Source organism: Cydia pomonella, chromosome 9, assembly GCF_033807575.1.
Source record: "Cydia pomonella isolate Wapato2018A chromosome 9, ilCydPomo1, whole genome shotgun sequence".
NCBI lineage: Eukaryota > Metazoa > Arthropoda > Insecta > Lepidoptera > Tortricidae > Cydia > Cydia pomonella.
Window position 1 is genome coordinate 3,281,410 of NC_084711.1, and position 14,964 is coordinate 3,296,373.

The window sequence follows — 14,964 nt, forward strand, 5'->3', positions numbered from 1 at the left end:
ACTATACGAGTTGCTTCAGCAGCTGGAAACCACAGGCTACAATCGTAGGTACCTATTAGGGGCAGGTCAAGTCCAAAATCAACGTTTGCAAGCGATACTATTTTGAAACTGGTCGATTCTGACTTTGGCTGATAGAACACCTACAAACGCTAAACGAAAAGAGAAACAGTTATGGGGATGACAGATTCTACGAAAAGTCATGTGACTTTGAACATTATACATTATTTAAGTTCCGACTGGCGCTTTCAATCAATCTACGTGGGATACAAAAATCGTAAACAGTACGAAGCATGTCAATAAACAAATGAGGTACGTCACTACAATCGTAATAGATCCTATATCCTATCTAAGTCACAGTGCATACCTATTCACTCCGCGGTATACAATATACCCACCTGTAATATCCCTTTTGTATTTATTTTCTTACATACTTATTCTAAAGATTCTAAGCCAAGTAACTAGATAAAAAAATAAATAAATATGTACAATGTAAAGTCATCAATGTGTAATTTGCGGAAATACAGTGAGGTTAATAAGAAATGATGCTAATAAGAACCGACGCGGGCTTTATTATTTTTCGGTTAAATCGGTAAAATAATTAATAATAGTAAATAACCTACATAGGATAAATATTTTTTATATATTATCGTACGTAATACTGACAAAATACGCCTTAAGTCGTAATCCCTTGACGAGTTGCCAATTAGAATCGAGTCGCGATCGATTATTTGCCGAACAAACGGCGACAGATGTGATCCGAGTGATTGGTGTACGGAATTCGCGTCTTTTGCGATGCAAAATAGGGTCCTTGTTTACATCTCGTTTTGTTTTTAGTTAGGAATATAAATAAAAGTCGTCAGTCTTACTCTAGTTGGTTTGGTAAGGAGACTAGGGGGCCTAGTCAAAATGACAATCGTTGATAGAAAAAAGCGGCCAAGTGCGAGTCGGACTCGCCCATGAAGGGTTCCGTACCATTTATGACGTATCAAAAAAAAAACTACTTACTAGATCTCATTCAAACCAATTTTCGGTGGAAGTTTGCATGGTAATGTACATCATATATTTTTTTAGTATTATCAGTAGTATTCATTTTAGAAAAAAATGATATTAGAAACCTATATCTTTTTTGAAGACCTATCCATAGATACCCCACACACGGTTTGATGAAAAAAATTTTTTGAGTTTCAGTTCTAAGTGGGGAACCCCCAAAATTAATTGTTTTTTTTTTCAATTTTTGGGTGAAAATCTTAATGCGGTTTACATAATACATCTACTTAACAAGTTTCAACAGTATAGTTCTTATAGTTTCGGTAAAAAGTGGCTGTGACATACGGACGGACAGACAGACAGACATGAGGAATCCATAAGGGTTCCATTTTTTGCCATTTGGCTACGGAACCCTAAAAACCAAGCGGAAATAGTCACGTAACTTTTCTTACCATTTGTCATACCGATACCGATACATTTGGCACCTCGGGGTTGGCCATTGAGTAGAGTGGGACCAAGCTTACTGTGCACACACTGCAGCGACTGAGTGTGGAGTGTCACTATGAGATTAGTATATTACCTATAGGTACAATAAAGTAAGTAGGTAGAGGTACCTTAGTCAAATCAAGAGATCAAGAGTTCTTTATCCTACTCAAGAGATCCCTTATAGGGATAAGTTCGCTTTTGTACGTTGTATATATTTTGTTTTACAGTATTTTGTAATCTGTCTCATGTACTACATAATTACATACAAATTCCTATACAAATATGCAGTGTGCAGTGGCACGTTATCACTTCAAAAACTGTGTACAAGTAAGCTTAGAAAGGATTTGACAATCTTTAATTTAAAAAAATAACTCCTTAACTCACTTTTGTAAGATGTCTCCTTCATCATCATGTCACACAATTTAAGTAACGGGACATTTTCCATCTCTTGATAATAACCCACATCTTTGCCAAAAACGTAATATCTACCCAAAAACTTAAATGTACTTGCCACCTTTTCGCTCTGAACGTTGAGGGCAACGCACCTTTATTTAAACTAATGATACAGTCGGCTGCAAAAATGCATTAACTGCAAAAAGTGCACTCACGGTGAATGTATGCGGAACGCGAGAGCGCATACTGCAGATATTGCAAGTGGAGAGACACTGTAGAGACAATTTTATTGCTGCTCTACACGATGGGCCATCGTTTTGGCCCACTAAGATAAGAGGGTAGTAGTGTCGGATGGCTAATGGCGCGACGGGATGGCGATAGGATGGCCACGGTGTCGGTTTTTTGTCCGCACATCAAAGGTAGTAGGCCAGCGATGGTGCGGACGCATGTACATGTGGCCCATCCCATAGTGCGTGCTCTTAGGGCTCCTACACACGATGGCCCAGCGTAGGCAAGTCTAAGGAACGAAGCTATGCGGTGCAATGAAATAGCAATATCACTTACTCCCTCTAACGCATAAATGCGTCCCTTGGACTGACCTGCGCTGGACCATCGTGTAGCCGTTACTTATTAGGTACTTAAATAAAACTAATTTGCGCAAAACATAATAGACAAATCATAATATAGAATCAAATAAATACAAAAACTGGTATATTAGCTTACTCTATACATCACGTTCCTTACTAAATAAATAAATAATTCGTTTTATGGGAGGTTAGGAAAATAGTATTATTAATAAGTTTCAAACTCACACAAAACTTAATATTTATTTAAGTTTTAATTTTATAACACGTAATTTATCTATATGTGGAGATAGCACTCTAATGACTTCTCTACACGATGGCCCAGCATAGGCCAGTCCAAGGGACGCATTTATGCGTTAGAGGGAGCAAGTGATGTTGCTATCTCATTCCACCGCATAGCTGCGTGCTTTAGACTGGCCTACGCTGGGCCATCGTGTAGAGGAGCCCTAAGCTTCCTTATTTCTCTGTAAATTATATCTGGTACATCTCATTAAAGACGGATTGACAATTGATTACTTCAGTTTTTGCTTTGAGCTTTTACGGGCTAATAAGCTGATATTTATATTTATTTATTTATTTATTTATATTTATTTATTGAACACAATGCAAGTTTACAGTGTCAGACCAATTCACTTACATACTAGGAAAACATAAATTATCAAGAAAGATATATTGTATTAAATGTTGATTAAACGTTGGTGCGTGCTGTACTTAATATAATTTTCCACGAACAATTTACATTCTCATAACGGTATATGATTAAGGAAAATATCACGCGTAGTTTTTATTTTGGCCTACACGGCAAATGTAGTTTGGAAATGGCAACACGCAGTGAAAATAATGAGAGAACTGAGTGCTTTTGGTCACTTAACTTTGCAGCTTACTGTACCTATTACTAATTAGCTTTTAATTAATACGGAATTTTAAATACATCACATTTTGTTGCAACGATTGATTATTATGCCCTAGCTATAATAACTATAATAAATGCATTGTAAGTATATACATGTGTATGTGTTTATGTACAAGTAGATTATTACTTATTAGGTTTTCCTTCTGTTTGTAACGTTAAAATTGCTCTAGTTTTCTATATTTTCCTGTACATTTAATTAAATATTTATGAGTTCATCATAGATGTATTATTACCGAGCGGTAGAGGTCTCAGTTTCAGCTTAGGCAAAAATGCTTTCGTATGTCCGGAGGTTCTCTACAAGGGGGATTTTTGAATTTCGAGCATTCGATTTCGTCACTCGAAAATCTGTGGAAAACGGCGAAATGCTATTTATGAAATACGAGCGATACAAATTGGGAAACTATTGGGTATTGACAATTCATTTTAAAGTCTATTTGTAGAATTTAAATGTATAGTATGCATATATTTTTAATGGAAGAACACGAAATCTAGCGATTGAAATTCCAAATCGGGCCCCAGGGGGCTGATTTTTGAATTTCGAGCGCTCGAATTTGTTACTCGAATATCTGTGGAAAACGGCGAATTGATATTTTAGAAATACGAGCAATAGAAATTGGGAATCTACTGGTATTGACCACTCGTTTTCAATGATATTAGTAGAATTCAAATGCCTAGTAGCAGATATAAATTGAAGGGAATTACACGAAATCGAGCACTCGAAATTCAAAAATCGGCCCCAATCGCAATTTTTAACCCATACTCGTGAAAATTTATTAGCAGTTTCGATTATTAAATATATTTTTTTCGTAGAAAGTATTTGAAAGTATTTTTTTTTCTATTGAGGTGTACACTAAAGAGTATTTGTATTGTATTGTATTTATTTTCATGATTTTTTCCATATTTTTTATATGTCCGGTTTGGCATTTCAGTTTATTATTATCTATGGTATAATAGGTTCCTTGATCATCGTTAATATTGATCAGTTCGATGATTGTACATAATACAACCCGGTTATATTATGTATTATTCGCTCTTCACTCAAGACAATTAAATTTAATCATAAGCTATTATAATGTTATTATTAACTGAGTGACATTCATCTTTTGTTCTTTGCCATATAATATGGTTCATTACCCTCGCAAAGTGTACAGCCTATTATAAACCTAAGACACTTATATTTGTACATATAGTCTGTCAATTCATTTCCGTTAGTAAAAAAAAACGGCAAATGTTGAAAATGTAGGCGCGATGGGTTATCGTCCCATAGAACATTTGAGATTATAGAGGTATAATAATGGACTCAACATAAATGGCGAAAATCTGAATCATTTGCGTTTTGCAGACGATTTGATTCTATTCTCAGAATGTCCAGAAAATCTAGAACAAATGCTGCAACAACTATCAGACCAAAGCATAGTAGCTGGCCTTTCAATGAACACAAACAAAACCAAAATTATGACTAACGGTTCACATAGTCACACCATCATGGTAAATAAGGAAAAAATAGACTATGTTGACGAGTATGTATACTTGGGTCAGCTAATAGCGACCAGTGATACTATGGCTAAAGAAATTGATAGAAGAATTGCCAACACTTGGAAAAGATTTTGGTCACTTAGTGAAGTAATGAAAAACCAAGACATGCCAATAAAGGAAAAAAGGAAAGTCTTTAACACATGCATCCTTCCGTGTTTAACATACGGTTGCCAATCATGGTCACTAACTGAAAAATTAACCAAAAAAATTAAAGTATGCCAAAATGGAATAGAGAGAAGTGTAATTGGAGTAAAAAGAATAGATAAAATAAAATTAAACAAAATTAAAGGTATAACCAAATTCAAAGATGCGAACAAAGTATGTAAAACACTAAAATGGAAGTGGGCAGGACACATGATAAGAGAAAAAACTGATAAATGGAATAGGAAGATAACAGAATGGTGCCCAATAGGTTGTGAAAGGAACCAGGGTGGCCAATGGAAACGCTGGGAAGATGACCTCAGGAAAGTGGCCGGCCCAGGATGGACGAGACTCGCAAGAGATAGGGAGAAATGGAACTTTTTAGAGGAGGCCTTTGTCGAAAGACAAGCTGTTGTTACAAAACTCAGTCGTCGGAAAAGAAAAACATAATATTGTTATCACTGTAGAAGAGCAATAAAGGCTTATTTTATTTTATATTATTTTATTTTAGAACATTTGAAATTCGCGCCTTTTTCTACTGGCAAACTTGTCTGACCATATCATACGTATAATTATTATCTTTTCCTTTTTCAAAATAGCTTCTTCAGTAAAGCCTGAGAGCCTGACCAGTAATATATCATCACGCGCCATATTGCGGAATTTCATTGGAACTAAATTTTTCAAACTTAACTGAACTGTCACCCTATACATCAGAATAATAGCGCCCCGTTGACATATATTTTTGATCGAACTTCAAACAAAAGAATTACTAGAAAAGAACGATCGCTTCATTCCAAATTCAAATTAAACGCTTCTACTTGTAGCATTATGGTTTATCTTGCAATGTATTTTTTGCCCGTTTAGTTTTGATAGTAATGTAAATTTTCGCATTTTCGTAGGAAAATATTGACTTTGCTGATAAAGTCGTTTAACTAAAGGTTAATGAACTGGAACCAGTGGCGGATTAACCGAACAGCAGAAAAAGCATATGCTAAGGGCCCCGCGCCTAGGGGGGGCCCCGCGCTCCGACCCTGACCATGCGATTTCGGCACGACCGACCGACCGACGAAACCGACCAAGTTATGTCGAACTCGCGCTCCGAGGATCCTGTACCATCACAATTTTTTTACAATGTATTTTTTTGGTAAGTCAGTGGCAATTTTGACATAATTTACTTTATTACGGTACCAAGTTTGTAAGGTTGAGGAATGCATGGAGTTTTACGACTTATGCAAAGACCGGAAGCAGAGTTTCACATAAACCGAAGGTGCAGTGTCTCAAAGCTTTTGTGCATGGCTAAGCTGCAGGAAAGAGCAGAGCTCGGAGAAGAACAAAAGAAGTTGTGTTAAATAACAAACTGGTGGAAAGCAAGGAAGGATGATGGCCAGCTTTGCGGCAGTGGGAGGCCAAAGGGCGCGTTCTTCCGGCCGGCCGGGAGTCCAAAATATGCGGAGTTGCTCCAAAGCCGTGATCGTGATCGAACCAACCTAATTGTCAAAGTATTATAAAAAGAAAACAGCGGGGCTCCGCGTAGGCCGAATTTTAAGCCCTGCATCCGGGCCGGAATCCCATCCCATCCCATCAGGGCCGGAAAACCAAATGATCCCTAGAGTCGTACTTTCGAGCGAGAATGAAGGCCGAGCAGCAGGCAAGCCGAGTTCACACTGGTTCCATTCCAAACTCTGTTCTACTACAATTCAGCCTTTGCATGGATGCGCGCCGTGATAGAACGCTACGGGCTTCCGTCCTTATACGAAGCTACCGACTCGATCACACTAGGGCATCGATTTTATTCTTGCAGCTTTGCTATCAGTTTCGCACGGGAACGCGGCGAAATAGGAGAGACTCAGCTTTTGAGCTTGTTTTTTGACACACTTGACAATTGGTTTCCAGTTCCCACTGCGTCCCTGATACATCCTACCCGCTTTGTTCTTAAGTCCGACTCACGTTTCACCTGTTTATACAAGCTTTTATTTAACTTATTATTATTGAATGTTGTTAAACAGTATCCGAACATGCTTGAATTTAACTTGCGATTTTCGTAATTGTTTTGTAAAATTTCTACCGCTTTACGCTTTAAAAGTTATATGTCGAATTTGGCCTTTATGTTTTCTATGTATTTAATGAGATTTTAAAGCTACGGCAATTGGTTTCAATATTATTAACCAATTAAAACTGGTTTTTTGCTCCAGTCATGGGATGTATGGCGCCATTCATTTTTGAACTAACAAATATCAATGAAAAATTAAATTTAAGCAGCTCTTTAGCTCTTGCTTATGGTAAAATGTTGCCAGCGCGATTAAAAACTGACGGTAAATACTTGTTTTACAGGATTTGTCTATACCATCCCATTACTGGTGCCTGTTCCATTATAGGGATGTTTACTATAGAATGAAAGGTACTCTGATAAAATAACGCAACTTTACTAAGATTAGGCTCTTTTAAAATGCCTAAATGTAAATAAAAAATAATACAATATCAGGAATTCATGAAAATAAATAAATATGGAAAATATCCCGATTTTAAATGACGATATACAGATGTTTCGTTTAAAAAAACTATTAAATTATTTATTATTTGTTATAGCTGCAATAAAAATACACACTTGGTGTAAATGTCGACTGTCTAACTGTTATGGGTCATATGATAGAGCACACTGAACGACAGATTTAATGAACACGATTTTTGTATAGAGTACCGGTATTGGAACAAAAACCAAATAATTACGATTTCCATATAGGTAGTAGGTATAACGACAATAGAGATATACATTTCAAGGTACGAGGCCGCCTGGACCCTGCTTGGACTTGGGCGATCAGTTGAGAAATAGCCTCTCAGGGTCGCGACTAATGGCAAATTCTTCTGCGAGCCCTATATCCCTAATGAGAGATAACAGGATTACATCATCGTTTCGTATTTATCATTTATTATAACGGTTGAGCTTACTTATATGTTTTTTTTTCTATCTCTATTACGGTTATAAAATACAGACCTCGAACTTGGTGTGATAATAAAGAAAAATACACTGCATAATTAACATGATTAAAAATAGTTCCAGCAAATTTAAACATTGTAAAAATGTTGTGATGGTATTGAATCCTCGGGGTGCGAGCCTGACTCGCAAGTAGCCGTTTTTTTTTTTAACCAGGGGGGCCCCGCGAGTTATTGTGCTAAGGGCCCCGCGCCTTCTTAATCCGCCCCTGACTGGAACAATTAGTTTCATAGCTGTATGTGTGGTCTTTCGACATGGTTTGGGGTGGGGTTATGGTGTAATGTTGGAGCGACAGCGGAAGCGGAAAGTTTATAAATTATATATTTCTAAATTATAAAAAATATGAAAATACAATAAAATTTGCTTTTTATACTGAATAAATTAAAACTAATAGGATTTGTTTAATAGGCGATTACTGATAATTTACTTGAATAGTGCAAAAAATACATTTCGATTGAAACTTGAGGAGGACGATAAAATGCGATATTTGGAAAATACGAAAAATAAACCCAGCAAAAGCTTACAAACCAGTAAGAAAAAAACAGTAACTAGTTAGTTATTTTGCTTCTATTTATATGACGTTACGCTAACATATCTTATTAAGGCTTGTTCTAGTAGTTATGTATGTAATTTTATGTAACCTAGCTACATTAACTTCCTTCTAATTACGTATTGAACAACGAAACACCTAGTGCCAGTATTTCTGCATAACTGCCCACTCGATTCGGCAAGCGTGACTTGGCTATAAAATTCACCTAGGATATGGCAAACTAACAATTCAAATTTCACGAGGAGCATAAAACTTGATAGTGAATTAAATTAACAGGCATATAATCATTTTATCGCGACAATAAAACGTTTCTATTACGAGAAGTATATTCCCTTTGTAGGGATAGGTTTAATCCTTTTGAAAAATGTTTTTACTTAATTTCATATTCATATGACATATCTTATATATCACACTTTTGGATGTGTTAACATTACGCAGTATAATAAGTTTTAGAGAAACTCAAGTTTTATGTTGATTTTCCTTACGTCACGATTTGAACTTAATATATGTCAAATATTTCGTTCTTGTTTGAAGAAACGTCACTTTTGACACTAACATATCCGATCCCTATCGTATCTAGATATAATATTTGACGTATTTAAAATCCGAATCGGGCCATTAAAGTGGGTTTGAAATAGAAATCATAAACGCATGTCGCATTTTCAACTTGGAAAATGCGACATGCGTTTATGATTTCTAAGGTGCTTTGGGATAACTAAAGCGGGGTAATTTTGAAAATCGCTTATATCAACTAAATCAGGCATTTTATACCTAGGCGACATTTACGTAACTTAACGCTTGCTGCATGTATTTTGATTGTTGTTGCTACAGTAGGTAGTTTCCTAGGTTACTAGATATGTGTTTTTCAAAATTATCTCTTTCGTATTTACACCTTACTTGATTTATAACTCGCTCCTATTTATAATGATAAATAGGAGCAGGCAATAAATCAAGAATTTATTGTAATTAGAATGAAAATAAATTGCCAGAGATTCAATACGAAACAAAGAATCATTTTCACCACTGTCGCAACCAATGATCGATGTACTGTATCTATGCAAATTCCAAATATACCCACCATCCATTAACCGCACCTAGAAGAAATTACATTATAGATATAATAGAAAAACATTGTAAGTGTCTTTACCATAAAATAACACATACGTCATTTTTCTTTAAAGAACAAAAAATACGGCGCTGCCAAGTATTGCGCAGCCGTCATGCAAAACGTTGAATTAAAAAAGTCGTAAGTATATATGGGCTTCGTAGGCAACTGTAGCGTTTTATACTTGCTATTTCATCGTGCCCATCATTTGTCATCGTTGCTCAAACGATGGATATATCTATCATGGTATGGTACAGGTCAATGTATTGAAAAAGTATTTTTAACAAGCTTTTTAGAAAACCATTTCATTTGTTACACGATTTATATAAGTGTGGTAAAATCCGATTGCGTATGAATTCTTTCATTTTCCTAGGCTTGTTGTCCACACCATTTGTAAAGAATTGGCATTATGCAGCAATTTCTTAGAGTAAATTTAAAGGAGGTATCGGTAATGTAATGTGCATGGGAACGATGGGACACCACTGGCGAACGTCATTAGGCTGAAACGGAAACCCTTTGCCATAACGAAGACAATGCACTAGTTTACCACCTTAAGTAGTATGAAAAGGTCCGTTGGACCTTAATTTAATTATTTGACAATCGTTCAGATGAGGAAGGAAGACATCTGCATCAAAAGTCAACAATATCTGTATGCCCTTGACTTATATTTTACTAATCAGCGAATAAATTATTTTCCGTGACGCACATAAAGAGAACATTTAGATAACTTTGTTGTTCATTTCAATATCAAGATCAGACGATCGCAGACGCGTGGAGGTCAGATGTCAAACCGTCATTCTAATTGAGAGACGAAACTATCGCGAACTGTCTATTAGTAATCACTTATGCAGATACCCTTCGTAGTACCTGATTGATTAATTTTAAATTAAAGAGAAAATTGAATAATTCATGGGGGCGATTCGGACTCACGACCTTTCTGAACACCGCCCAGGCCGGCCCTAAGGGAGTATAAACAAAGAAGAAAGTGATGTAGATAAGATATACAGATTCATACAGGTCAAATAAACTTTGATATTGACCAATGGTTTCGAAAGGTCGCGAGCCCGTGAAATGTTTACTATGAAATTAATGAACTTGTGATAATCGTGACTATTCTTCTCTTTGACTATCTGGGGGTCTACCGCGAAAATCGAAATTTCGTTATCTGCCTCTCTATCACTCCTGCATATTCGAGCGACAGAGGCAGGTAACGAAGTTGCGATTTTTGCGGTAGATCCTCATCCTCTGTTCACATTATCGGGTCTAGATTAGTCCATCTACTAGGATCCTAGGAATCGTGTTTCGCGGTAGGTTCTCAGGTGTTGATATCTACGACGTCAAACTAGGTCAACCGTAACCCGCTCCCGCTCCCGCTTGTGACAATTTAACCGCAATCTAAACGGAAATAAAACGTAGAATACCGCAAGTTGTTCATTTATTCACAACTAGCACAAACCATTATTTTGTGGTCGGTAAACAATAAAATATTAAATGCGCTGGTGGTCTGTTAACCGTTGTTCAGAACAGTACTAAAATCTAGCTGTGAAATTGCTTTATATTGCTATAAGTAATTATTGTTGTTTCTAATAAATAAAGGAATTGTATCATGACTGAGTGTCAAATAAAAAGATATTCCGTCAGAAAATAGTGTTACTGAAGATATCTGGACACGCGGTAGCGTGTCCAGCCAAGTTCAAAGAAAAAGGAACTGGCGACGTCGCAATCGTGTGTAATATTACACGAACCACTTCGAGCTACGATCTGTGGGCCCCTTTACTTTCGCATATAGGTACATTTTTTAGGGTTCCGTAGTCAACTAGGAACCCTTATAGTTTCGCCATGTCCGTCTGTCTGTCTGTCTGTCTGTCTGTCTGTCCGAGGCTTTGCTCAGTGGTCGTTAGTGCTAGAAAGCTGAAATTTGGCATGGATATATAAATCAATAAAGCCGACAAAGTCGTACAATAAAATCTAAAAAATATTTTTTTTAGGGTACCTCCCTTACACGTAAAGTGGGGGTGGAATTTTTCTTTTTTGCTTCAAGCCTACAGTGTGGGATAACGTTGTAAAGGTCTTTCAAAAACTAATAGGGGTCTTCAACAAACATTTCTTGATAAAGTGAATATATTCGGAGATAATTGCTCCGGAAGAAAAAAAAATGTGTCCCCCCCCCTCTAACTTTTGAACCATAAAAAAAATATGGAAAAAAATCTTGGAAGTACAGCTTAAGAAAGACATCAAATGAAAACTATAGCGGATATGATCAGTTTAGCTGTTTTTCAGTTATCGCAAAAAGTTTCCCCTTCATAGTAAAAAGACGTACACCCACAGTTCATCCCTTGGTTAACAATCTACCATACTTTAAGCTCCAGTTTAGCTTATTGTGACGGAAGAGTAACTACGGAACCCTACTCTGTGTTAAAGTACTTGGGAAGCGACAATCAAACACCAGTTTCAGATCAAGACTAATCCTCATTTATTATATGCTTACCCACAACATGCATGAATATACATTTACCAAAGTACCTACAATCTCCTCTTTAAAAAAAAATACAAAAAAAAGTGTATGAGGTAAAACTGACATAAACAAGAGGTACATAATACCTAGTAATGTTTACTTTACTTTTGGTTATTTGTATTCTCAAACGAGAGAAAAAAAAAACTAGGTGAAAGGTTTAAGAAATAAATGCTGACTGTTATAGGTAAATTTAAAAAGACTACAACAAAACTTGTTTGGTGTACAATTTTAAAACATGAAATTGCTATAACACATGACACAACACATCAACATGCTAAATGATTTTCTTATATCTATGCATAGTTACGTAGCAGTGTTCAAATGACAAACCATATTTTATTCCAGATAAAACATTGATTCGTGAGACAATGTACTTAATTCAGATACTAAAAGTAATAATTATGTAACGTTTATAACAATATTAATTTAATTACATTATAATGATATAATTGATTGAAATTAGTGTAAGAACTTACAACGAAACTCATTTTAATTTAGTAATAATAAACAACAACTTAGGCCTTGAAGTGCATGTACAGGCAATAGGTACATTATTATAGATATTAGATAACATTGATCATTGTAGAACTTATTATAGGTACACAACATACATCTTAAAATACATTACCATTCCAAACAGTTTACCAGCCCCAGGAACCCCACCGATCAGGAGCGATCACCTCCCTGCCGGAGCGAGTAACATAGTTATTACTATTATTATTGGTGGGAGCAGATAGTAAACTGGATGGACCGGGGCGAGCGACCGTGTCACGAGAATCGAACCCGGTGTCGATGTCGGTGGCGCGCGGCGCGCTGGCCGCGCCGCTCGGTGACGTCACCGCGTTATCACTGCAGGTACCGATATCATCGTAAGGCAGGGAGCACACAGAAGTGTTTTGCGCTGCCGGGCGCTGATCAGAATCTTTAATGAGATGTCGTCTATTCCGAATCAAAGTGCCACCACCACATATTTTTATCAAATACGAGCGTATACCGCGCAATGATATTACGGTACCACTCACCCAACGTTTGTCTATTCTTACTTTTACATTTTGGCCTGGGTGTAATTCAGACATGTCGCGAGCATTCTTATCATATTGATGTTTTTGTGTTTCTTGACGTATTTCCAACTCTTTTTTTACATTTCTCTGAATTTTAGGCAAAAGCAGTTTTGGAGGACATGGTACAATACCTCTTAGTTTACGGCTGTTGAGAAGCTCAGAAGGAGAAGCTAGCTTGTTACTAATAGGGGTATTCAAATACTCTAGTAAAGCTAGTCTAAATTCAGTTTTTTCATAGTGAGTTTTCTTTAGCAAGTTTTTGATCGTTTGAACCGTCCTTTCAACTTGACCATTAGACTGTGCAAAGTGTGGCGATGAGGTTATATGTTGGAAACTCCACTCTGCCGAGAATATCTCAAAACTATTGGATCTAAATTCAGGTCCGTTATCAGAGATCACCGTGTTAGGAATACCATGTCGACTGAAAATTATTTTTAATTCCTTAATAACGTGATCAGAGGTTAGAGAATTTAATTTTGCAACTTCAACGTATTTACTAAAATAATCTACTACTATCAAGTATTGGTTTTGCTGAAAATGGAATATATCAACACCTAGTTTGGACCACGCTCTTTCAGGCACTGGATGTGGGATTAAGGTTTCCTTTCTATTTTGATTTTTAAATGTCAAACATGCCTGACAGTTACTAATATGGTCCTCTACATGTGCATTTATATTTGGCCAGAACATACTCTCCCTAATACGCAATTTACATTTATCTATGCCTAAGTGCCCTGTGTGCACGCGCTTTAACATTTCGTTACGCATTGCAACTGGAATAACAATTCTATCGCCTCTCCATAACATGCCATATGCTAACGAAAGTTCGTCGCGATAACCCCAATAAGACCTAGCTTGAGTGTCAACCTCATGTTTGTGTGTTGGCCACCCATCCTTGACATACTTCAGTACTGTTTGTATTTCCACGTCATTTTGCGTAGCAACTTGTATTTTTACAAAATGCGTGTCCAGTAACGGGTTACTCACCGCGATGGTACAAACTTGTGCTTGCAAATCCAGCTGATCTCGCGGCACATCAACTGGACCGCACGTCGGTTCTACAGCGCGTGACAATGTATCTGCCATATACAAATATTTCCCCGGTTTATAAACTAACTTGAACGTGTACGGCTGTAAACGAAGCAACATTCGCTGTAATCTAGCTGGAGCGGTTGCTATGGGCTTGCAAATTATGCTAACCAAGGGCTTGTGATCGGTTTCTATTACTATGTCACCCCTACCGTATATATAGGTATAAAATTTCTCACACGCGTAAACCACGGCCAAAAGCTCCTTCTCAATCTGAGCGTAAGCTTGCTCAGCTTTGGTAAGCGATCGCGAAGCGTAACAAACCGGTAAGTCATTTTGCATAAGACAAGATCCTAATCCATTCTTAGACGAATCTACTGAAATCACTACGGGTTTATTGAGATCATAAAACTGTAAAACGGGAGCTTTTGTCAAACAATCTTTTAAGTCTTCGAACGCTTTTTGGTGGTGTTCTGTCCAATGCCATTCGGTATCCTTACGTAACAACTCCCTCAATACAAAATTCCTATCCGATAAGTTTGGTATGAAATTGCCTACGTAATTAATCATACCCAAAAATCTCTCTAAATCTTTTATGTTTTCTGGTCGTGGCATATTTTTTATGGCAGAGGTATGTGAGCTATCTGGATATATACCTTTCGCACTAATTCT

At 36.8% G+C, this 14,964-nt stretch overlaps 1 protein-coding gene across 4 annotated transcripts in view; it reads left to right on the plus strand.

Annotated features, from left to right (window-relative positions):
* LOC133521123 (uncharacterized) overlaps positions 1-14,964 on the plus strand; it is a 614,754-nt gene that overhangs the window by 32,588 nt on the left and 567,202 nt on the right. The gene's annotated exons all lie outside the window — the stretch shown is intronic.